The following is a 22,875-nucleotide window of genomic DNA, read 5'->3' as shown; positions in this document are numbered from 1 at the left end:
GCTGGGATGGTTTGGGGCATGAATGTGTGAGTAACTCAGACTGTTGGGCATGGTTATTAATATTTAGAGTTGCAGAAATGTGAATCACTATGCTTATGATGGAGTTTAATTATTTTACCCTCCTCTGTGATAAGCCTTATTCTTTTCAGTACAATTGGAGGCTTGATAGGAATGTTGGTATAGTTTAAGCTTAGTGAATATAGCAGGTGTTCTTTGGACAATTTAGGGATATTATGAGTCTTGCAAAATTGATTGTCTTTGTACATATATTTCTTTTGCTCTACAATGCAAAATTAGTATATTTGACTTTTAGAGAGCCAGTGGGGGACATGAGTAAAATAAACATGTCCTCTTGGTAGTGAAATCCACCATTCTCTAGTTTTCTGTTATTATCTTTGGAAGCAGAGTGGGAGAAAGGATTTCCTTCCCCTTGCTCTAATGCAGCCTCAGCCAGTGATGCTGTCTGCTTTGGAATGAAGTGTCCTGGCCCAATTCCATAAGTCTTACATGGGAACAAGACACTAGAGGTTTCTATTTTTTACTTATTGTTGTTCTTTTGCTTTTAGTTCAGTATTCTGTCCTTTCACCATCCAGTGTCTAATTCTCTAAATAGATCCTTTATTAATATGTGTTAATGTACTCTTCTTTTTTTTTTTTATTTAGCATTTGTTACAACTTTGGAAGCAGAGCTTAAGCTCTTTCATTTTGGAATATGTTTCCTTATTACCTAATTATAAATTACCGTCATGGACGGGGTAGATGACTTCCCTTGGTGAAATGGATTCAATTTGCTAAATAAAAATGCGTAGACTTAATGATTCTTCATCCATTTTGACATCAGATAGGCAATTTGTTTGCTATCTCTCACAGCAGCCTTCTAAGACTCAATGGCATTTTGCTTTGGAAAAGTAAAATTCCACAAAAAGGGAAGTATCTTCCACATAATAACAATAATCAGTGATTATTTAACACTGTGCATAGCACTCCATTAGATTCTGTGACTAATTAAAAAAAAAGATTTTATTTATTCATGAGAGACACAGAGAGAGAGAGGCAGAGACACAGGCAGAGGGAGAGGCAGGCTCCCTGTGAGAAGCCTGATGCAAGACTTGATCCCAGGACCCCGGGATCATGACCTGAGCCGAAGGCAGACGCTCAACCACTGAGCCACCCAGGTGTCCCTGTGGCTAATTTTTATAAGCAGTTCTTCATAGCAACATTGTAGGTCTCATTTCACAACATGGGAAAAACAGAATAAAAGTGATCAACATAGACATCAGCAAGCAAAGTAGACCTTGAATTTGAACCTGGTTTTCTCATGTTTCTGCTTGTTCTTTTCATTTCTCACCTTCTCTTCCTATTCCTAGTGGGCACTTGTTTTGCAAAGTACTATCCTTGGCTGCCTTATCTTCCTCTTCTCTGAACCTTGGAAGAACTCATTTAGTCTCATGGTTTAGGGCATAACATGGATGCATAGTTATCATATCTCTTTTTCTAAGCTTAATATTTCTCCTGAGCTTCAAGATTCTGCATTTCAGGTGCCCATTCGGTATTACCCATTTTTGCACATGCCACTTAGACCTCAGACTCATCCTACCTAATGTGTGTCGGAGTCAGAGCTTTCTCATTGGTGTGAATATTATCTGTTATGAGCCCACTGCAGTAGTTTAGGGAATTAGTAAGTAGCTTTCAATATAAAATGAAATATATAAAAAAACTCACAGAAAATAAAATATATAAAAAGTGTATTGAAAATTCAAATAGAACATAAAATGTATGGAGGCATTTTGCTAAAAGTAAAAAGGATTATTTTAAAGGATTATTTTAAAGTATCTATTCACTAGTTATTCAGTGTCCCCCTGCTGCATGCATTGTTGCTGAAAAGATTTTTTTAGCCACAAATAGAATTGCGGCTAACAAGGCCTTTAGATGTAGGTTCCTAAGGCACTCAGGGAAACCAAAAATTGCTGATTGAAACATACTTCAGGGGAGCCTGTGTCAGGAACCAAACTCACAGTTGGAAAGTAAAGTGGTTAGATGAAATTAGGTAGTTAGATGAAAACAAAAGTGTCAGTTATCTGTATATTCTAAAATTGGATGTTTTTAGATTTTTTTTTTTGGATTGGCAAAAATGACAAGTGAATTACTTGCAAAACTGACTTTTCAGTTTTCTTATGGAGGCATAGCTTTTAAGTTAATTTGAGAAGTAATTCTAAGTATCTCTTTTATATTATAGGGAATGTATCAGTTCAGAAAATTAAAGATACAAAATTTCCTGGAAGGACCCATAGCAGTTGAAGAGATGTTATACTTTATTTCCAAGTATAAAAGATGATTTTTACATGGCTACCATTAGTTATTATATGAGGAAAGAAACTGCCCCATTCAGTTACTAAAAATGATTTTATAGAGTAAGGAACTCAGCAGTTGCTTTCATTATCAGAAACAGAATTTTCTTTTTCTTTAAATTTTATTTATTTATGAAAGTCACACAGAGAGAGAGAGAGAGAGAAAGAGAGGCAGAGACACAGGCAGAGGGAGAAGCAGGCTCCATGCACCGGGAGCCCGACGTGGGATTCGATCCCGGGTCTCCAGGATCGCGCCCTGGGCCAAAGGCAGGCGCCAAACCACTGCGCCACCCAGGGATCCCAGAATTTTCTTTTAAAGGAAAAGAAACTATAATTTCCTATTTTGAATGACAATTGAGGAAGAGAATGATTATTTCTTTTTTCTTTGTAAAATTTAATACTTGGGCATAAAGCATGTATCATTAGTGGTAAGTCCAGGAGCATGAAAAGAGAGATCACTCTTTGAGCCTTTAAATCTGTTTTATTTTTACCAAGTTAACTTAGTAAACTTAATGTTTGTGACAATAGCTTAAGAGAAGCATAGAAAATTTTTATTTTCAGTCAAGATAAATTTGTGGTAGTTAATGATTTTGGCTATTTAGATTATAAAATCTTTATTTTTAGAGTAGGCAAATCAATGTTCATGCTATTCCAAATTGAATTTGTAAAATAAGAATTTGTAGCTTGTATGAAGACATTGTTAGTCGTAACATTGTATGCTCATGAGAAATATAATAATGTTGTGATAACAGGAACCCTGTCTTCTAAAGTTAGCCTGTGGCTCCTAATATATAATGGACAAATAGCAAATACCAAACAAAGCATTTAGAAAATATTAAACAGTTTACAACTGTATATGTAAATTTGAAGAGAAATTATTTTGTATTATAGTGTAGTTTTATTTTCTTCGGCATTTGTTTTAGATTTTCTAAAGGAATCTTTATGTAAAATTTTTGTTTCTTTGCTTGCTTCCTCCCCCCTCCCCGCCCCGAAAAATCTAGGATTGTGGAAGTCATTTTGATCATTGAACCAAATTCTGCTACTTCTTAGCCTTTCTTTCACTACCATTTGGATGGTAGTGAGCTGGGAGAGGAAGAAATAATGGTACTTTGTCAGAGATGAGAAGTACTAAACATTAACATGGGCTATGTGAAAATCAAACATACATGGAAGAATAAAATGGGATATTTCTAAACACATTTAATAAGGAAGGTTGAGATGGTGTGTCCCAGTTTGTAGTTCAAGTATAAAAATAAATGTCATTGGAGGCAATATTGCGGACTTTCTGAATCAAGTGATACCCTCTGCTGGCTAAATTAGGGATTGCGTTTAAAAATGAGTAGCCCCCCCCCTTTTTTTTTTCCTAATAGGAATGATTGCTATAAAAAAGGATTGAGCAATGCAGAGTATTGTGAAATAATATAGGAAAAATTATGTATGTGAAGAGTGAAGCCAGTGTATCACTTAAATATTTTCTGAAGTGAAACTAATATGGAAATAGCCATTATTGAAATGTCCTAATCTTTTGATCTACTTTTTTTTTTTTTTTTTTTAAGATTTTATTTATTTGAGAGAGAGTGTGAGCCAGTGGGAGAACACGTGCAGGGGGAGGGGCAGAAGAAGAGGGAGAGAGAAACAGATTCCCTGCTGAGCAAGAGTGCAGGGCAGGGCTGGATCCCAGAAGCCTGGGAGCATGACTTGAGCCAAAGGCAGTCACTTAACTGACTGAGCCCCCCAGGTGCCCCTTTTGATCTATTTTTTAACCACAGAAGTAGACCATAAGAAAGGAACACAGCAGGGGGCAAACTACTGGGCTTTCCTACCCCTATTTCTGGTAGTAACTCTGACATTTAATTTACTTTCATCGGTTAAATTACTTCGCAAGAGTGATTGGCAAAAATATGAATCAGAACTACTTTTCTCCAGGTACCCTGACTTAATTTCTGTTTAAAATAATTGAAATATTCTTAAGTCATTTAGAAGTTTGAGAAGTTCCAGGAGGTATCATATAGCGTGTCTGTTTCACATTTTTTCTTTCAAATAAAAATTTTAAAGCTGCTTTGGAATTTACAATATTTTGGGAACGTAATGCACACAAAAGTTATGTTTAAAAGCTTATACTGGACAATATATCATTATTTCATTGCAGATTTGAAAAATATAATTTTAAGTCTGATTCTGCTGTTTGATGTCGGTCTTCATTAGTGTATTGCTTTAAGAGCACCCATCCCCCCTTTCTGCTTGAGCCACTGTGTCCTGTCAGTCATCCTGAAATACACTAGGGTGCTTGTCAGGCTGTTTGCTTACAGATGCATCATAAGCCAAATTGTGAGCTGTAATAGTGGCACTGAATTTCTAAGTACAAGAAATTGCTTAGACAATTGACTTAGTATCTGTGTATGGGCAATACTCTGTCCTGCATTAGGTGAGTGAAGTGTCAAACTTTTTAAGATCAAATTTTGCTGTGTAAGGCAAATCCTATAATTATAGATTATCTGTTGCTTGGTTAGATAACTTTGGGGGAAATAAAAGGACATTATTTCTATAAAATGGAATGAATAGAAGCTACTCGGCTATGCATTTTTGCTTTTATAACTAATTTTTCTCATAATAACACTAAACTCTAAACTATTTTATGAAAGCTCCAATTTTATAAATGCCTACTTTTTCAAATAGATTAGGAGGCATTTCAGATTCAGATAAAAATATGATTCTTTTAGACGTTTTTTCTTTCACAACAACTCAGGCGGACTCAATTGAGCAGAGGCTCAGTTCTGCTATTTGGAGTGTTTATTAGTGATTTTAAAAATAGCGCTAAAATGAATGCTCGTGTGCCAATGCCCAAAATATAGTAGTGTTACATCAGAGCATTTAAAAATTCTTGCTGTGTAACTGAGCTATTACTATTTGAGTAACCATATATGCAAGGAACTGGAAGCTTTACATTCTTTACACATTAAAGTTGTGTAGCAAGCAGTTTCTTTATTTGTGCAAACAATTTAATTTCTGTCATTGGCCTCTAAACTTAACTTGAGCATGGATGTTTTTCCTGTATTTTTTGTATGTAGCCTTTAATATCTTCAAACAACATTGATAAAAGCAAAAAGGAAGGAACTTGGATTTTGATAGTTCCATGTTCAATATAGTAGAGAGTAGTTGAGAGGCAGCAAGGAGTTAAGTTTTAAGGCTTTATCTAATGTAAACAAGAAAAGATTGCTTTTGCAGATACATGGAATGATGATTTATTTATTCCTTCTTCTAGAAAGGATTTAAGGTGACTTACAAGGCTATATGAAACTCAAGATAGCACAAATTAAAAGTGGAGTGAAAGAAGAAAGGAAAACAAGCATAAGAATGTAAAACAGAGTCAAGAATAAGGCAAAAAACGCAGTAGTTTTGACTATGGTTTTATGACACTTGTGTATTACAGATTGATTGGAGAGAAAATTCAGGGTTACGGAAATCTTATGCGGGTATTTCATGCAAACCAGCTGTCTTCCTTACTGCAGGTGGCAGTTCAGAGTGAACAGAGTATGTTGGACAGTGAATATTAAATACGCTTTAAATGTCACTGTGTTTTGGTGGGAAAAAAGTGGAGAACTGCTGCCCTTTTAACCCACACACTGATTTATGTGGGCATAAGTATGGCTCCAAGTTTCTAGGAGCAGAAAAAGATTCGGTCTGTCACTCAATTCAGGAGAAAGATTCAAGAGGCTTACGTTTTTAGAAACACCAAGAATTTATCTAAATAAGGTAAAATATTTACATATTAAAACAGACATGATCAAGCCAATGTTTAAAGTAAAATATATTTGGCAATTTTGTGTGAGTCTATGAATCTTGTCCTAGTATTTTTTTTAATAGATTTTTTAAAATAGATTGTTTTAAATGAGATTAGCTACTTTCATTCCTTTCACTCTTTCAATTTAGTGATAAATTTAACCTGAATTTCAACTTAGGTCAAAATTAACTGAATCAATCTAACTGGGAAATAAGTTTTTCATTAGGAGGAAGAAGTTCAGAGACAGAACTTCTTAATGTTCTTTGATCTTTAAATACTCAAAATACAAAATACAACTCAAAATACAAATACTCAAAATATAGTTGGAGACCCTGGGCTCCGTACTGCACACCATACTAAACCCAGCTTGTATAAGTGAACAAGCTTGCAAACTCATTGCTATTACCTAGCAGTACTGAAAAAGAACATAAATGTAGTAGTTAAAATTTTGCTAAGTATCTTTACTGATATCATCATAAATTAACATGTTGAGTCAGGGACAATCATTTCGCTCTTTAAAAAAATTCTGTTGTTAAAAAATAAGGTAAATAAATGATAATTTTTTAAGGCACAGTGAAAAGACAGAAAATACTCAAAGCTTTTGTTTTTATAGTTTTGTACTATAAACATATATGCTAGTTTGAGGTAGTTATTTCAAGAAAAAATTATAAATCGTACACATACCACATCAGGTACACAGGATGACATTGAGGACAAATGGACAATAAACAGGCTTGCAGGCTATGAAGCAAATATTATTAGGAAGTTAAAGAGGGTCAGGGCATCTCGATGGCTCAGTCAGTCAAGTGGCCAACTCTTGGTTTTGGCTTAGGTCATCGTCTCAGTGTTGTGAGATTGAGCCTTGCGTCAGGCTCCAAGCTCAGCATGTAGTCTACTTGAGATTCTCTCTCCCTCTCCCTCTGCCTCTTCTGCTTCTCTCTCTCTCTCAAATAAATAAATAAAAAGTGTTAAAAAGAAAAGAAGTTAAAGAGGTTAGGCATTAAATAAACTGAGTAATGTACCAGAGAAGTTGAGAATGTCCTGTAAGTATAATCATGTAACTTATTTTGTCTGATTCGTTCACTTAGCATAATGCCTTTGAGAGATATACATGTTGTTGCCTTTATCAGTAGTTTGCTTTTTCCTTGCATGCAATGTGATGGTATGATTGCATTACAAAGTTGTTTTGTCATTTGTTGATGGAAATTTGAGGTTTCAAGTTTTTGACTATTATGAATAAGGCTATCATGAATATTTGTGAATAGACCTCTAAGTGGGCATATGTTTTCATTTTTCTTGGGGAAATATCTAAATAATGTAATTGCTAGATCATAGAGTGGGTATATGTTTAACTTTGTAGGAAACTACCACTTTTTGTTTTCACTAGCAATGTGTGGGATTTCAAGTTGCTTCTCATCTTTACTAGCTTGGGTATTGATAGTCTTTTTAATTTAATCCAATTTAAAAAATATTTTATTTATTTATTTGAGAGAGAGAGAGAGGAGAACACAAGTGGGTGAAGGGGCAGAGGAGGAAGGAGAAGCATACTCTCTACTGAGCAGGGAGCTTGTTGCAGGGCTGGATCCCAGGACCTGGAATAAGGACCTGAGTTGAAGGCAGATGCCCAACCGACTAAGCCACCCAGGCTCCCCTGTTGTCTTTTTAATTTTAGTCATTCTAGTAGGTGTATAGTAGTATATATTGTGGCTTTAATTTGCATTTCTCTAGTGACTGATGATATTGAACATTTTTCATGTGCTTAATTACCATTTATTTATCTTCTTTGGTGAAGTGTCTTTTCTTTTTTTTTTTTTTTTTTAAGAGTTTATTTCCTTATTAATGAGAGGCATACACAGCAAGGCAGAAACATAGGCAGAGGGAGAAGCAGGCTCCCTGCGGAAAGCCCGATGAGGGACTCAATCCCAGGACCGTGGGATCATGTCCAGAGCCAAAGGCAGACACTCAACCACTGAGCCACCCAGGCTCCCATGAAGTGTCTTTTCAAATGTTTTGTCCATTTTGAGAAATTGAGTTGTTTTTCATTTAATTATTGATTTCTAAGGATTCTTCATATTTTCTGTATATAAGACTTTTATCATATATGAGTTTTAAAAATACTGTGATCAGTCTATGGCTTACCTTTTCATTTTCCTAACACTGTCTTTTAAAGAGCAACAGTTTTAAATTTTGCTGATGAAGTCCAATTTATCAGTATTTTCTTTTATGGATCATGCTTTTGGTGTTGCGCTTTAGAAACCTTTGCTTAACCCAAGGTTACAAAGGTTTTCTCCTATGTTTTCTTTAAGAAGTTTGATAGCTTTGTCTTATCTTGAGCTCTATGATCTATTTCAAGTAAATTTTCATATATGGTGTAAAGAAAGGGTTGAGGTTCCTGTTTTATGTAGGATGTCCAATTATTTCAGCACCATTGTTGAAAAAACTGTCTTTCCTCCAGTGCACTATGTTGGCACCTTTGTTGAAAATAAATCGTCCATGTTAATCTTGTGTCTAATATTTGAGGATTTAAGAAAACATAATCATCATATTATTATGCCCAATAAAATTAACAGTAACCCTTTAATATCAAATAACCTGTCTGTCCAATTTTAATTGTTTAAAATGTATTTTTATAGTAGGATTTTAGAATCAGAATTCAGGTTTGACACATTTTGTATGGTTGTTAATAAGTTATATCTTTTAATTTCTAATAGCTTTCCCTCTTTTCTGTATTATCTATGAGTTGAAGAAACTAAGTCATTTTGTCTTACAGTATTTCTCACATTCTGGATTTGGGTGATTGCAGCATTTGATGTCGCTTAACACATTCCTCCTTCCAGTAAAGTGGTGGTTAGATCTGCACAAGGCTCGATTAGATTTAGTTTTAACTCTTTTGGCAAGAATGCTGTATAGATGATGTGATGTACTTCCTATTGTGTCATGTCAGGAAGCATGGAATCTGGATTGTGTCACTTTTGGTGAGGTTAAGTTTGATCAGCATGTTTAGGCTCTGTAAGCCTGATTCTCAAAGTTCACTATTAATCCTTCATCTAATAATTATAGCTTTTATTGATGATCATTTTCTAGATCTATTATTTTTTTAAAGGGTAGTAAATGGTGATTTTAGCATTCTGTAATTCTTCCTTAGGTTTATTGGTTGAGATTATTCTATAAAGAATTTTAGAATATTCCTCTCAAGTATAGTTCATGACAGAAAAATCAGGGAAACACTTGATTATTTCCCATTCTTTATCAATTTTCAGAGGAATAGGATGGTGTCCTATCAACTTTGAAAGGTGGCTAGTGAGTTTTTGTTTTTTGAGCTGATATTTATATATGTTTTTATGTATTGCAATCTTTATTCTTTTGATCCCCAAATTTTCCACTTTTGGCCAGTGAGAATCCCTTTAAATTGGATCCTGAACCTCTTGACAAATCCAAGTGGTTTTTGTGTTCTAGCATAAGAAGATGTTTTAGGCTGATTTTATATATTTCCTGCCCCAGATCTTCAACCAGTCTTCCTATTGAGTGGCCTAGGTCCTTTTAGTGGGAAATAGTATTTAGGGAACACAGTTTATGCACAGGGTTGCTATTGCCACTGCCACTGTCTATTTATTTATTTATTTAATATTTTATTTATTCACTCATGAGGGTCATAGAAAAAAGCAGAGACACAGACAGAGGGAGAGGCAGACACCCCACAGAGAGCCCAATGTGGGACTCTATCCCCAGACCCCGGGATCAGGCCCTGAGACAAAGGCAGATGCCCAACCGCTGAGCCACCCAGGCGTCCCTGCCTTTTTATTTTGTGAGCAGAGCTAGGAAATAGATATTTTTGGGGAAGAGAGAAATATATAAATAAGATCATACTGATAATTTCAATTCAGTGTAAGATCACAGGTTTTCATGTAAATTTTCTGATTTTATATTTGTATCTCTTTTTTTTATGCTAGAATTTTTATTTCCTAATAGCATGAATTATTTGCTTTATCTTAATGTGTGTATGTACATACATAAATTTATATGTGTATGAATGTGTACATATATGTAGTAAGAATTTATAAGACTATAATACATGTATTTAATAAGAATACTAAATGCAGTTTAAGATTACTTTGCCATTCTTTTTGTCTTAGAGGATATCCCTGTAGGGATTAGAGTAAAAATATTGTGTTTTGAAGTTACTTGAAATCAATTGCAATGAATTGCTTTGGGCATACATTAGTTTTTATTTTTGGAGTAGATATCTAGAAGTGAGATTGCTGTACCCACCTCCCTGCTGGTAACCATCTGTTTGTTCTCTATAGTTAAGAGTATGTTTCTTGGTTTGTTTCTCTTTCTTTCTTTTTTTTCTTTGCTTGTTTGTTATTTTTCTTAACTTCCACATGTGAGTGAAATCACATGGTAGTTGTCTTTCTTTGACTGACTTATTTCACTTAGCATTATACTCTCTAGCTCCATCCACATTGTTGTAAATAGTAAGATTCTGTTCTTTTTGATGGCTGAATAATATTCTGATGTGTGTAAGTGTGTGTGTGTACACCTTCTTTATCCATTCATCTGTTGATGGACAATTGGCCTGTTTCCGTAATTTGGCTACTGTAAATAATGCTGCAGTAAACATGGGGATGCATGTGTCTCTTTGAATTAGTTGGGTAAAATGAAGTTTTTTTGGTAAATACCCAGTAGTGAGATTACTGGATTGTGGAGTAGCCCTATTTTTAACTTTCTGAAGAAACTTTATATTGTTTTTCATAGTGATTCCACCAGTTTGAATTCCTACCAACTCCTACATCCTTGCCAACACTTGTTGTTTCTTGTATTTTTGATTTTAGCCATTTTGACAGGTGTGAGGTGACATCTCATTGTGGTCTTGATTTGTATTTCCCTGATGATGAGGGATGTTGAACATTTTTTCATGTGTCTGTTGGCAATCTGTATGTCTTCTGCCTATTTTTAAATTGGATTTTCTTTTGTGTGTGTATTGAGTTATATCAGTTCTTTATTTTGGATACTAATCCTTTATCAGATATGCCATTTGCAAACATTTTAACCCATTCCATAGGTTTCCTTTTAGCTTTGTTGATGGTTTTCTTTGCCATGCAGGAACTTTTTATTTTGATGTAGTCCTAGTAGTTTATTTTTGCTTTTTGTTTCCTGTGCGTTAGGAGACATAAACAATGTTGCTATGGCCAAGATCAGAGAAATTATTGCTTGTGCTCTTTGCAAGGATTTTTATGGTTTCAAGTCTCACATTTAGGTGTTTAATTCATTTTGAGTTTATTTTTGTGTATGGTATAAGAAATTGGCTCAGTTACATTCTTTTGCATATAGCTGTCCAGTTTTCTCACTATTTGTCAAAGAGACTCTTTTTCCCATTGGATTTTCTTTCCTGCTTTGTTGAAGACTAATTGACCGTATAATTGTGGTTTTATTTCTGGATTTTCTACTCTGTTCCATTGATCTATGTACCTATTTTTGTGCCAGTACCATATTGTTTTGATTACTACAGCTTTGCAATATAAATTGAAGTCTGGAATTGTGATACTTCCAGTTTTGTTTTCTTTTTTCTTTTTCAAGATTACTTTGGCTATTCAGGGTCTTTTGTGGCTCCATACAAATTTTAGGATTGTTAGTTCTATGAAACATGCCATTGGTATTTTGATAGGGATAGTATTAAATGTATAGATTGTTTTGGGTGGTATAGACATTTTAATAATATCTGTTCTTCCAACCCATGGGCATGGAATGTCTTTCCATTTCTTTGTATCATGTTGAATTTCTTTCATCAGTGTTTTTTAAAAAAGATTTTATTTATTTATTTATATTTATTTATTTATTTGAAAGAGAGAGAGAGATAAAAAAGATTTTATTTATTTATTTATTTATTTATTTATTTATTTATTTGAAAGAGAGAAAGAGAGAGAGAAGGAGAGAAAGAGAATGAACAGAAGGAGAGGGAGAAGCAGACTCCCTGCTGAGCAGGAAGCCCAACATGGAGCTCAATCCCAGAACCCTGGGATCATGACCTGAGCTGAAGAATGATGCTTAACTGACTGAGTGACCCAGGTGCCCTCATCAGTGTTTATATTATAGTTTTCAGAGTACAGGTCTTCCACCTCTTTTTCACCTAACTTTATCCTAGATATTTTATTGTTTTTGGTGCAATTGTAAATGGAGTGGTTTTCTTTTCTTTTTTCTTTTTTTTGTATACTTTTTTATTGGAGTTTGATGGAGTGTTTTTTTTTAAATTTCTCTTTCTGCTGCATCATTATTGGCATATAGGAATGCAACAGATTCTACGCATTGATTCTGTAGTTATGACTTTACTGAATCATTTATCAGTTCTAGTAGTTTTTTGGTGGAGTCTTTTGAGTTTTCTTTCTTTTTTTTTTTTTGGGTTTTCTTTATAGAGTATCATGTCATCTGCAAATAGTGAAAGTTTTTCTTCTTCCTTCGTGATTTGAGTGCCTTTTATGTCTTTCTGTTATCTGATTGCTGAGGCTAAGACTTCCAGTACTATGCTAAATAGTAATAGTGAGAGTGCACATCCCTATCTTGTTCTTGACCTCTCAGTTTTTCCCCATCAAGGTTGATGTTAGTGGTGGATTTTTCATAGATAGCCTTTATTATGTCAAGGTATGTTTCCTGTAGACCTACTTTGTTGAGAGTTTTTGTCATGAATAGATGTTGTACTTTTCAAATGCTTTTTCTGCATCTATTGATCATATGGTTCTTATCCTTTCTTTTATTAATGTGGTATATCATATTGATTGATTTATGAGTATTGAACCACCCTTGCATCCCAAGAATAAATCACACTTGATTGTAGTGTATGCTTTTTAAAATGTGTTGTTGGATACGGTTTACTAGTTTTTGTTGAAGGTTTTTCCATCTATGTTCATCAGAGATATCAGCCTGTAGTTCTCTGTATTTTTTTTTTCTTTGTGGTGTCTTTATCTGGTTTTGATATGGCCTCATAGAATGAATTTGGAAGTTTTCCTTCATTTTCTATGTTTTAGAATAGTTTGAGAAGAATAGGTATAACTCTTTTAATATTTGGTAAAATTTGCCTGTGAAAGCAAATTTGGTCCTGGAGTTGTTTGTTGGAAGTGTTTTGATTACTGATTACATTTTGTTACTGTTAATTGGTCTGTTCAAATTTTCTATTCTTCCTGCTTAAGTTTGGTAGATTTTATGTTTCTAGGAATTTATCCATTTCTTCTGGATTGTCTAATTTGTTGGCATTTAATTTTTCATAATATTCTGTTACAATTGTCTGAATTTCTGTGCTGTTGGTTGTTACTTCTCTTTGATTTGTGATTTGAGTCCTCTCTCTTTCTCTTTCTCTCTCTCTTTCTCTCTCTTTTTAAAGGTCTGGCTAGTGGTTAATCATATTTGTTGATCTTGAAAAGAACCAGCTCCTAGTTTTGTTGATCTGTTCTATTGTTTTATTTATTTATTTATTTATTTTAGTTTCCATATCATTTATTTCTGCCCTGATCTTTATTATTTCCTTCCTTCTGCTGGCATTTGGTTTTGTTTGTTCTTTTCTAGTTCCCTTTTAGGTGTAAGGTTAGGTTGTTTGAGATTTTTCATGTTTCTTGAGATAGGCCTGTATGGCTATAAAATTCCCTCTTAGAATGCTTTTTGCTGCATCCTTAAGATTTTGGACCATTGTGTTTTCATTTTCATGTGTTTCCATGTACTTATTAACTTCTTTGATTTCCTGGTTGATCCATTCATTGTTTAGTAGCATGTTATTTACTCCATGTATTTGTGCCAGATTTTTTCTTACGGTTGATTTCTAGTTTCATAGCATTGTGGTCAGGAAACATAATAGTATGACTGATATTTTTGAATTGGTTGAGATTTGTTTTGTGGGACTAATATGTGATCCATTCTGAAGGATGTTACATGTGTAATTGAGAAGAATGTGTATTCTGCTGTTTTAGGATGGAATGTTCTGAATATATCTGTTAAATCCATCTGGCCCAGTGTGTCATTGAAAGCCATCATTTCCTTGTTGATTTTCTGTTTGGATGATCTGTCCATTGATATAAGTGAGATATAAAGTGCCCTACTATTGTTATATTAATATCAATTATTTCCTTTATGTTTGTTATTAATTGTTTTATAGATTTGGGTGCTCCCATGTTGGGTACATAAATATTTACAATTGCTATGTCTTCTTGTTGGATTGCCCCCTTTATTATTATATCATGTCTTTCCTTCTTTGTCTCTTGTTACAGTCTTTGTTTTAAAGTCTATTTTGTCTGATGTAAGTATTACTATCCTGGCTTTCTTTTGACATCCATTTGCGTGGCAAAATCCTTTAAGTATAGGCTATCAGCGTTACAAACTAGTGATTCAGCATTTTTTCTTTCCTTCACTCTGCTGGGTGTCTCGCAGTTCCCTCGGCTAGGTGGGGTGGGCTTAGTCATAGACAGAAGTAGCATGTCATCATGCTAATCCTGCCCTACCATCCCTGTGTTTCTGTAGTCTCAAAGGGTCTTTATAGGGATATCCCCCTTTGATCCTAGATCTATCCATGCCCTACATCTTAATACTCTAATCAAAGGATGAGTAGACAGGAATTTCAGGGTTCTGGCACTTTTAGGGAAAATTATTTACTACTGAGATGTGTATAGGCTCTTGCCCTTTCTTTCTTTCTTTCTTTTTTTTTTTAGATTTTATTTATTTATTCATGAGAGAGAAAGAGACAGAGAGAGAGAGAGAGAGAGAGAGAGAGAGGCAGAGACACAGGCAGAGGGAGAAGCAGGCTCCATGCAAGGAGCCTGATGTGGGACTCGATCCCCGGTCTGCAGGATCAGGCCCTAGACTGAAGGTGGCGCTAAACCGCTGAGCCACCCGGGCTGCGGTTTGTTGACAACAAATCTTGAAATTTGTTCAAGATTTCACTATATTTCTTTCTTTGTAATTTGGGGTACTGACAAGTTTCCTTGAGTATAATGGTTTTAACTTAATTTTTTTCTCTTCTATTAGTTTTGATGGAAGGAAGTGATATAAACATTCATTTACTCTACCATATAGTATAAGAAATCCTATGAGTTGGTAGGATGATGATGATAATTCTCTTAGAGATCTTTATAGGATACAGAGATAAGGAAGCATTACTTATTTCTGTTATGGTGTGTGTGTGTGTGTGTGTGTGTGTGTGATATAGAGAGGATTGTTTGAGTTGAAGTTGAATGATGAATAAGTATTTGTCAAGTGGCTGTTGGAGAGGGGCACTTTAGGCAGAGGGAGCAGAGTGAATAAAAGTTTAGGGGCATAAACCAGTATGATCCATTCAGAGAATTTCAAATTGTCTAGCATGGATGGCGTACAGGGAAGAGGAGGATCAAAGGGGGTGAGAAAGCTAGAGACATGGGACAGACCAAATTGCCTTCAGTCATTCAGTGAAATCTGAATTTTATTGTGTCAAAATGGAGAATCATTGAAAGTTTCAAGCAGGGATTTAGTGTAACATTATCTTATTTTATATAGATCACTTAAGGAATAATTTGAAGGATGAATTGGAGGTTGTCAAAAGCCAGAAGGGAGACCAGTTAGGGTATCATTATGAAGTCTAAATCAGTTTAAAGAGGGTATGAGAGCGGCCTGGGTAGCTCAGCAGTTTAGCGCTGCCTTCAGCCCAGGGCCTGATCCTGGAGACCCGGGATCGAGTCCCATGTCAGACTCCCTGCATGGAGCCTGCTTCTCCCTTTGCCTGTGTCTCTGCCTCTCTCTCTCTCTCCCTCTGTGTCTCTCATTAATAAATAAATAAAATCTTTAAAAAAAATAAAGAGGGTATGAACTGAGGAAGTAGTAATGGAAATGGAGAAGACATGGACAATACAAGAGGAGTTAGGGCAATAGAAGCAATATGATTTTTTTTTCACTAATATGGTATGAAGAGAGAGGCAGAGTGAAAGAAAAATATTCTAGGATGATGTTCATGGTTCTGGGTTGGGTGTGCAGCTGTATGATGGTCATTAATCTAGATCAGAACTGAAGTGATGGCAGCAGATTTTGGGTAAAAGATCATAATTTCAGTTTTGAGGTGCCTGTCAGATGGCCCAGTGGTCAATTTGGGAGCTCTGAAGCTTAGGTGAGAGACCTGTACTGTAGAATCTGAGGTTCTAAGTTGAACTGAAAGAGATTACTTAGACAAAGCAATATAACGTGAGCAATGAGTAGGATGTAAGGAATTGAACTTTAGGGTAAGACCCCTTCTTAACAGGAAGTAGTAGATAAGCTGGAGCCAGCAAAAGATATTGGGAAAGAATGCCAGAAGGGTAGAAAGTGGTGTTTTAAAGCCAGAGAAGAAAGCCTTTTATGTCTTATAGAGAGAATACTGACCAGGTGGGAGAAATAGTTAAATAGGGTTAGTAGATATATAGGCAGAATTCCTGGGGAAAAATTTTAAAAGTAGTGGTAAAATAGTGAATTTGGTTGGTTAAATTGAAAGATTCTGGCACAGACTTTTAAAAACTCTGTTAAAGGAATATGGAAAAGTGGAAATATGGAGGCGAGGAAGGACCTGAAGTTTTAAAAAAAGTTATATACTCTTGGTTTCCCAAGTGTATTGATAGATACATAGGAAAATGAATATAGTGTTTTCAAAGACTTTAGTCTCATTTTCTTTATTCTGGTAAGCAGGCTGTTATTTATTTCTAGCTAATCAGAGAATATAGAAGAAATGGGGTTTTTTTAGCTTCAAAATGAGGTTGATAAGAATTTTACTTTTTTCACTATTCTTTCTGTTCTCTGCCTTTCAAAAATAACATACCTTAGGGGACTTCATATATATTTGAGCTGTCTTATAATATGGAGTGGAACCAACCCACAGGCCCACTGGATTTACAGCAACAAAAGCCACTGTCACTTTCAAGGTGTATATGAAGGGCATGTTACTTCTGCCCTGGTTGCTTAAAGTTGATGCCTTATAGCTGAAGGTTATTCTTATTCTGGGTGATTCAATGAAAGCTTGTCTGAGGTCTCATGTATTAGATTATCTTCTTAGATTTCAATTGGGCTAATTTAGTTCTTTGGCTTTTTAAATAATATGTAGGTAACCTTCATGCTGGGCTTATATGAGATGGGATCTCACAGTGTTTCAGTTCTGTTATAATTTTTATAGGTACAAAATGTCCTTAAGTTGAAAGGCATTGCTATATAGGATAACCATGGGGCATTTCTGTCCTTTCTCCTTAGCTGCAATTTTGAAAATGTGTGCCATTGTGAAATATAGGGTGAGCTTTTAGTGTGAACTGGCATTTAAAAAAATAACATGAAAGATGTATTATCAGGAGAAGGGTAGTGAGGTCTTCATGTAAAATTTTTATATACAATGTTACTTTGCAGTTAAGTTAGAAGTTGAATTATAACTTTTTGCTTTTTTATTTTTTTTTTAAATTTTGGAGGGAGATTAAACTTGACTAGCCATTCACAGTAAGAGGGACATAGCATAAGACCTAAATATAAGTAAAATGTTTTCCTTTGTTTTACTTCACATTAGTTAAGGCAATATTTTGACTTTTTTTTTTTTAATATTTTGACTTTTAAAAAAAGATTTATTTATTCATGAGACACACACACAGAGAAAGAGAGAGAGGCAGAGATGTAGGCAGAGGAAGAAGCAGGCTCCATGCAGGGATCCCGATGTGGGATTCGATCCCAGGACCTAGCAGGATCATGCCCTGAGTCAAAGGTAGGTGCTCAACTGCTGAGCCACCCAGGTGTCCCTCTTTTGGCTTTTTAAAACCATTTTTGCAGCCCTCATCTAGGTTGTGTGTGCAGGGAAGTTTTATTTTGGTTAGTATGGCTAGAGTAAGCAATTATTTCAATTTAATTTAATTTTGCTTGGGTGTTCTCATAAAGAATCCATAAAACTCATAATTTTTTTGAGGAAGCACTCAATTTGATAATTTTTCAAAGAATGTCAATAAGATTATAGAGGTTTATTAAAGAGAACTTCAGATGCTTAAAGTTTGAATTATAACATGCTAAACATACTTACTTTTTAAGTTTGAAATATAAATTGTCTTGTTCTGTTGAAACCCAGAGTTCTTGGAAGCTAAGGAAATAAAAAGTGCACACTCTTAAGGATCCCAAATGTAGTGCATTTAACAACTGTAGATCTAACCCTGGAGCATACCATTAATTAATTAATTAATTAATTATTTATTTATATATATTTTAAAGATTTTATTTATTTATTCATGAGAGAGAGAGAGAGAGAGGCAGAGACACAGGTAGAGGGAGAAGCAGGCTCCATGCAGGGAGCCAGATGTGGGACTCAAAACTCAATCCCAGGTCTCCAGGATCAGGCCCTTGGCTGAAGGTGGCGCTAAACCGCTAAGCCACCTGGGTTGCCCAGAGCATACCTTTTATGCACCACTCTGGAATTGATTTCAAAGGGCTCAAGATCCTTTATGAGGTTGTAGTGGATTAGGATTTTTTTCTGGGGTATTTAGGCATGTTGCTTTTCTAATTAATGCCCATGTAGGACATATGCCTTAGAATTTAAGTTAAGAGATTCAATAAAATGAGGCACCAGAGGGAAACTTTATTTTAAACTCTTTTGTTATGGGAACAAAGAGTGAAAGCATTCTTGAATAATAATTAAAGCTCTATAGGTAAAGAGATATGTTTATCCTAAATGTAGACTAGTGGACTTTGTTCTCCTACTGAAAAGGGGTTAGTAATATCAACTAATATTTGTTGAGCACTTGCTAGGTGTCAATTATTGGCTAAATTATGTCTTTTATATGAATTTTCCTTAATCTTTAAGATCCCTTTGAGGAGGGTACTCTTACTATTCTCATTTTACAGATGAGGAAACTGATATTTAGGAAGATTGAATAACTTGTCTAAAGTCACCAATGAGCAGAGAACAGAACCTAGATTCTCACGTAGGCAGTCTAGGTTTAGCCAGTGCTCTTAATTTCTGAGATCCAGTAGTGAGGACATGCAGGAGAATTTAAGAAATTTTGCAGCTGGAGCACCTGGGTGGTTCAGTTGGTTGAGCGTCTGACTCTTGATCTCAGCTCTTCATTTCAGGGTCTTGAGTTTGAGCCCTGCATTGGGCTCCATGCTGGATGTGGAGCTCACTTAAAAAAAATATCCCATAGCAGACAGTGGGGGACAGCCGGGTGTCTCACACTAGCTGCTGCATGTTTTCCTGCTGAGAGGCTAAGTGAAGCTGAAACCTAGCCCTCCTTCTGCTGTGCAAACTATGGGCCTTCCTTTTTTTTTTTTTTTAATTTTTATTTATTTATGATAGTCACACACACACACAGAGAGAGAGGCAGAGACACAGGCAGAGGGAGGAGCAGGCTCCATGCACCGGGAGCCCGACGTGGGACTCGATCCCGGGTCTCCAGAATCGTGCCCTGGGCCAAAGGCAGGCGCCAAACCGCTGCGCCACCCAGGGATCCCTGGGCCTTCCTGTTAACACCTGCAGGGCTGTCTGCCCAGAGGGTGGCATCTTTTTCTAAATCATTTGCCCAGAGGAGGATATTTTTCTCATTTATTGAAAGGCAAATCTTAATTCTATATTCCTTATCTGAGTACTACCACATATATTTCCATTCATTCCCAACAGTCCTTTGACTCTGACCTGCTCTTCCTAGTCCGGTTGTTCCCTTGGTGGTCACATTATATCCACCTTTGTGGTGACAACTCTAAAATTTATATTTTCATCCTAGACTTCTTTCTCAAATTTTGCTCTTATATATCTAACTGCCTACTTAACATCTTCACTTGGATGTGTCATATGCATCTCAAATTTCTCATGTCTCAAACTGGACTCATCCTTTTCCTAGGAGGACCTGCAGCCATGTCCGCCGTAGTTAATGGCAACTCCAGTCTTCCAGTTGCTGCAGACTGAAAAACTTAAAGACATCTTGAATTTTTTTCCCTATGTCCAGTCTGTCAGGAATTACTATGGGCTCAAGTGACAAAATATATCTACAAACTGATCACTTCTGTCCACTTCCCCTACACTTATCCAGGTCTAAGTTACTGCAGGAGCCTAATGACGAGGTTCCTGCTTCTACTCTTGCCCCTCATATTTCATTTTATTGGTCAGAGTGATCCTTCCAAAATATAAATCAGGTCATGTTTCTGTAGTGGTGAAACCTCTGTTGTATTTTCCATGTAGTTCAACAGGATCTATAGCCACCCACCTTCAACTGCATTATCTTTCTGATCACCCTTACTATGTATTTTGTAGCTCATTCTACCCACATACACTGGCCTCCTTGCTGTTTTGCTAATAAGCCAGCACTCTCCTGCCTCAAGCTTTTTGCTCTAGCTGTTATCTCTGCCTGGAGGGCTCTGCTTCCAGGTATCTGCTTGGCTAATTTCCTCACCACTTCAACTCTGCTCAAATGCCCTCAGTGAAGATAATCTTGATCTTATTTAATATTGCAGTCTGCTCTCCATGTCTCTTCCCCTGAATCCTGCTTATTCTGTTCTACTTTTTCTTTTTTTCTCATATATATGTCATTTTCTAATGTACTAATCATTTTCTTTTTATTATATTTATTGTTTATGGTCTCCCCTAATCTCTGACTGGTGTAAAGTAGAAACTCAATAAATATAAGTTGAATGAATGAATAAATGAATGATGGCCTGTAGTCTAGGGGAACCTCTGATCTCACACAATTGCTGTTATAGCTGATGAAAAGGCTAGGTAGAAGAGCTTATACTTATTTTCCATCTCCAAATAAATGTGCGGAAAGTATTTGTAAAGTGTAGGAAGAACATCTGAAAAGAAAGAACCCAACTATTTCTTCATCATATATATTGGGCAATTGTTTGATTTTGTTGACCCTCAGAAACTGAGCTCCTTTTGTGTACCAAGTAAGTAAAGATGTCTGTAATTCTTTCTTGGTGGGCCAAATAAGCCAGAAATGATGACATTGGAACTATGGAGGTGGGATGGGGTGGCGAGGGAGGTGGTCTTGGAAAACAGGTCTGTAGGGATGCCTGGTGGCTCAGCGGTTGAGCATCTGCCTTCAGCTCAGGTTTTGATCCTGGGTCTGGGATCACGTCCCACCTCGGGCTCCCTATGAAGAGCCTGCTTCTCCCTCTGCGTGTGTCTCTGACTCTCTCTCTGTGTCTCTCATGAATAAATAAATAAAATCTTAAAAAAAACCCAAAACAGGTGTATATAGAAATTGTAGTGGAGATTTTTTATTATAGTTGTCCTCTTTCCATTTTATTTTACTCTAGCCAAGATAGTTGTATAAAATCAACTGTGATATTATTGTGCAGCAAATCCCTTGTGTCCCATTTCCATTTCTTTATTTAAACTTGTGTATTTGTGTGTATATATATATATTTTTGTCATAAAAATACATATAATGTCACTTAACATTTGGTTCCAATCCTTCACCTTATTCCTCACTACATATGCTAAACTTTCTGAAAGGGAGGAGGGCTGATAAGGGAAAATGAGGCTTACAGAGTTTTGCTATGCACTCAAGATAAATTTTTAAAAAAAATTTGCTTATATATATAGAGAGAGAATGCACAAGGGAGTAAGGGAGGGGCAGAGGGAGAGAGAGACAAGTAGACTCCATGCTGAGTGAGGAGCCTGATGCAGGGCTTGACTGCACAATCCTGAGATCATGACCTGAGCTGAAATCAAGAGTTGGATGCTTAACCAACTGAGCCATCCAGGCACCCTGATAGATTTTTAAAAAAATATTTTATTTATTTATTTGAGAGAGAGACAGAGAGAGAGAGAGAGAGAAAGAGCATGAGCTGGGGGAGGAGCAGAGGGAGATGAAGAAACAGGCTCTCATGGGCTCTATCTCAGGACCCTGGGATCTGAGCCAACCAGGTACCCCTCAAGATAAATTTTTAATGACAAAATAAATACTCTCTTTTATGACATTATTTCAAGATTAAGAAACCTTTGACTAGTTGCTCACCATTTTTTTTCTGATATTTTAGAAGTGTAGAGTATTAGATAAGATTAATATTTGTGATGATGGTTGCATTTGACACCTTATAAAAAATATCTCCTTTGTATTTCACTAAATAGAGTTACACTAAATGAGATCTCATGAAGTCCAAAGATACTTCGGTGGGAGGCTTGTTGACGTGATTAAAACATCTTAAACTTGAGGAAAAGAAACCTATTTGCAGATAAAACCATAAAAGTGTGTGAGTGTGTTACTGTTATGACAATAACTAGCACATAGAAAAATAATGTTAAAAATTACTGTGTATTGTAATTATACAGAGGAAAATCACACGGGAAAAGGTCACTAATTAATAAATAATAATAAATATAGCTACCTAAAAAGACACAAATACAGTATCATAGATAGCAATAAATCCTGAATTGAATATTTCTGTTGTATTTTTTGAATATTTGAGATTTTATTTATTTTCTTCTGAATATAATATTGAATGTTCACAAATAATTTTAATGAAAGTAGAAAAATAAACATATAGTGAATATACACTTTTGTATAGGATTTTGTATATATTTGGATGAAGGGAAAAGAGATAGGAAAAGAGAAGTGGTATTGTTGCAGAAGCTTATCATGTGAAGAATTTTCCTGCTACAAATTAAAAAAAATGGTTGCAGTAACATAGTAAGATGATACATTTTGAAATTTTGAAACACTTTGATACTTTTGAAAATTTCAAGAAGTCTTTTTTTTTTTTAAAGATTTTATTTATTTATTAATGAGAAACGCAGAGAGAGGCAGAGACATAGGC

The 22,875-nt window shown here is 35.5% G+C and overlaps 1 protein-coding gene across 6 annotated transcripts in view; it reads left to right on the top strand.

Annotated features, from left to right (window-relative positions):
• CTNNA3 (catenin alpha 3) overlaps positions 1 to 22,875 on the top strand; it is a 1,666,571-nt gene that overhangs the window by 14,782 nt on the left and 1,628,914 nt on the right. Inside the window, exon 1 of one of the 6 annotated variants that reach the window (XM_038534068.1) lies at positions 4,646 to 4,773. The exons of the other annotated variants lie outside the window; for them this stretch is intronic. The gene's annotated coding sequence lies outside the window, so the exon portion shown is untranslated. Of the gene's footprint in view, positions 1 to 4,645; positions 4,774 to 22,875 lie in introns of those variants that run through there. 6 annotated transcript variants of the gene reach the window in all.

The sequence above is a fragment of the Canis lupus genome, chromosome 4 (genome assembly GCF_011100685.1).
Source record: "Canis lupus familiaris isolate Mischka breed German Shepherd chromosome 4, alternate assembly UU_Cfam_GSD_1.0, whole genome shotgun sequence".
Classification (NCBI taxonomy): Eukaryota; Metazoa; Chordata; class Mammalia; order Carnivora; family Canidae; genus Canis; species Canis lupus.
Note: the sequence above shows the minus strand (reverse complement) of the source record. Positions and strands in the feature narration are given on the sequence as shown.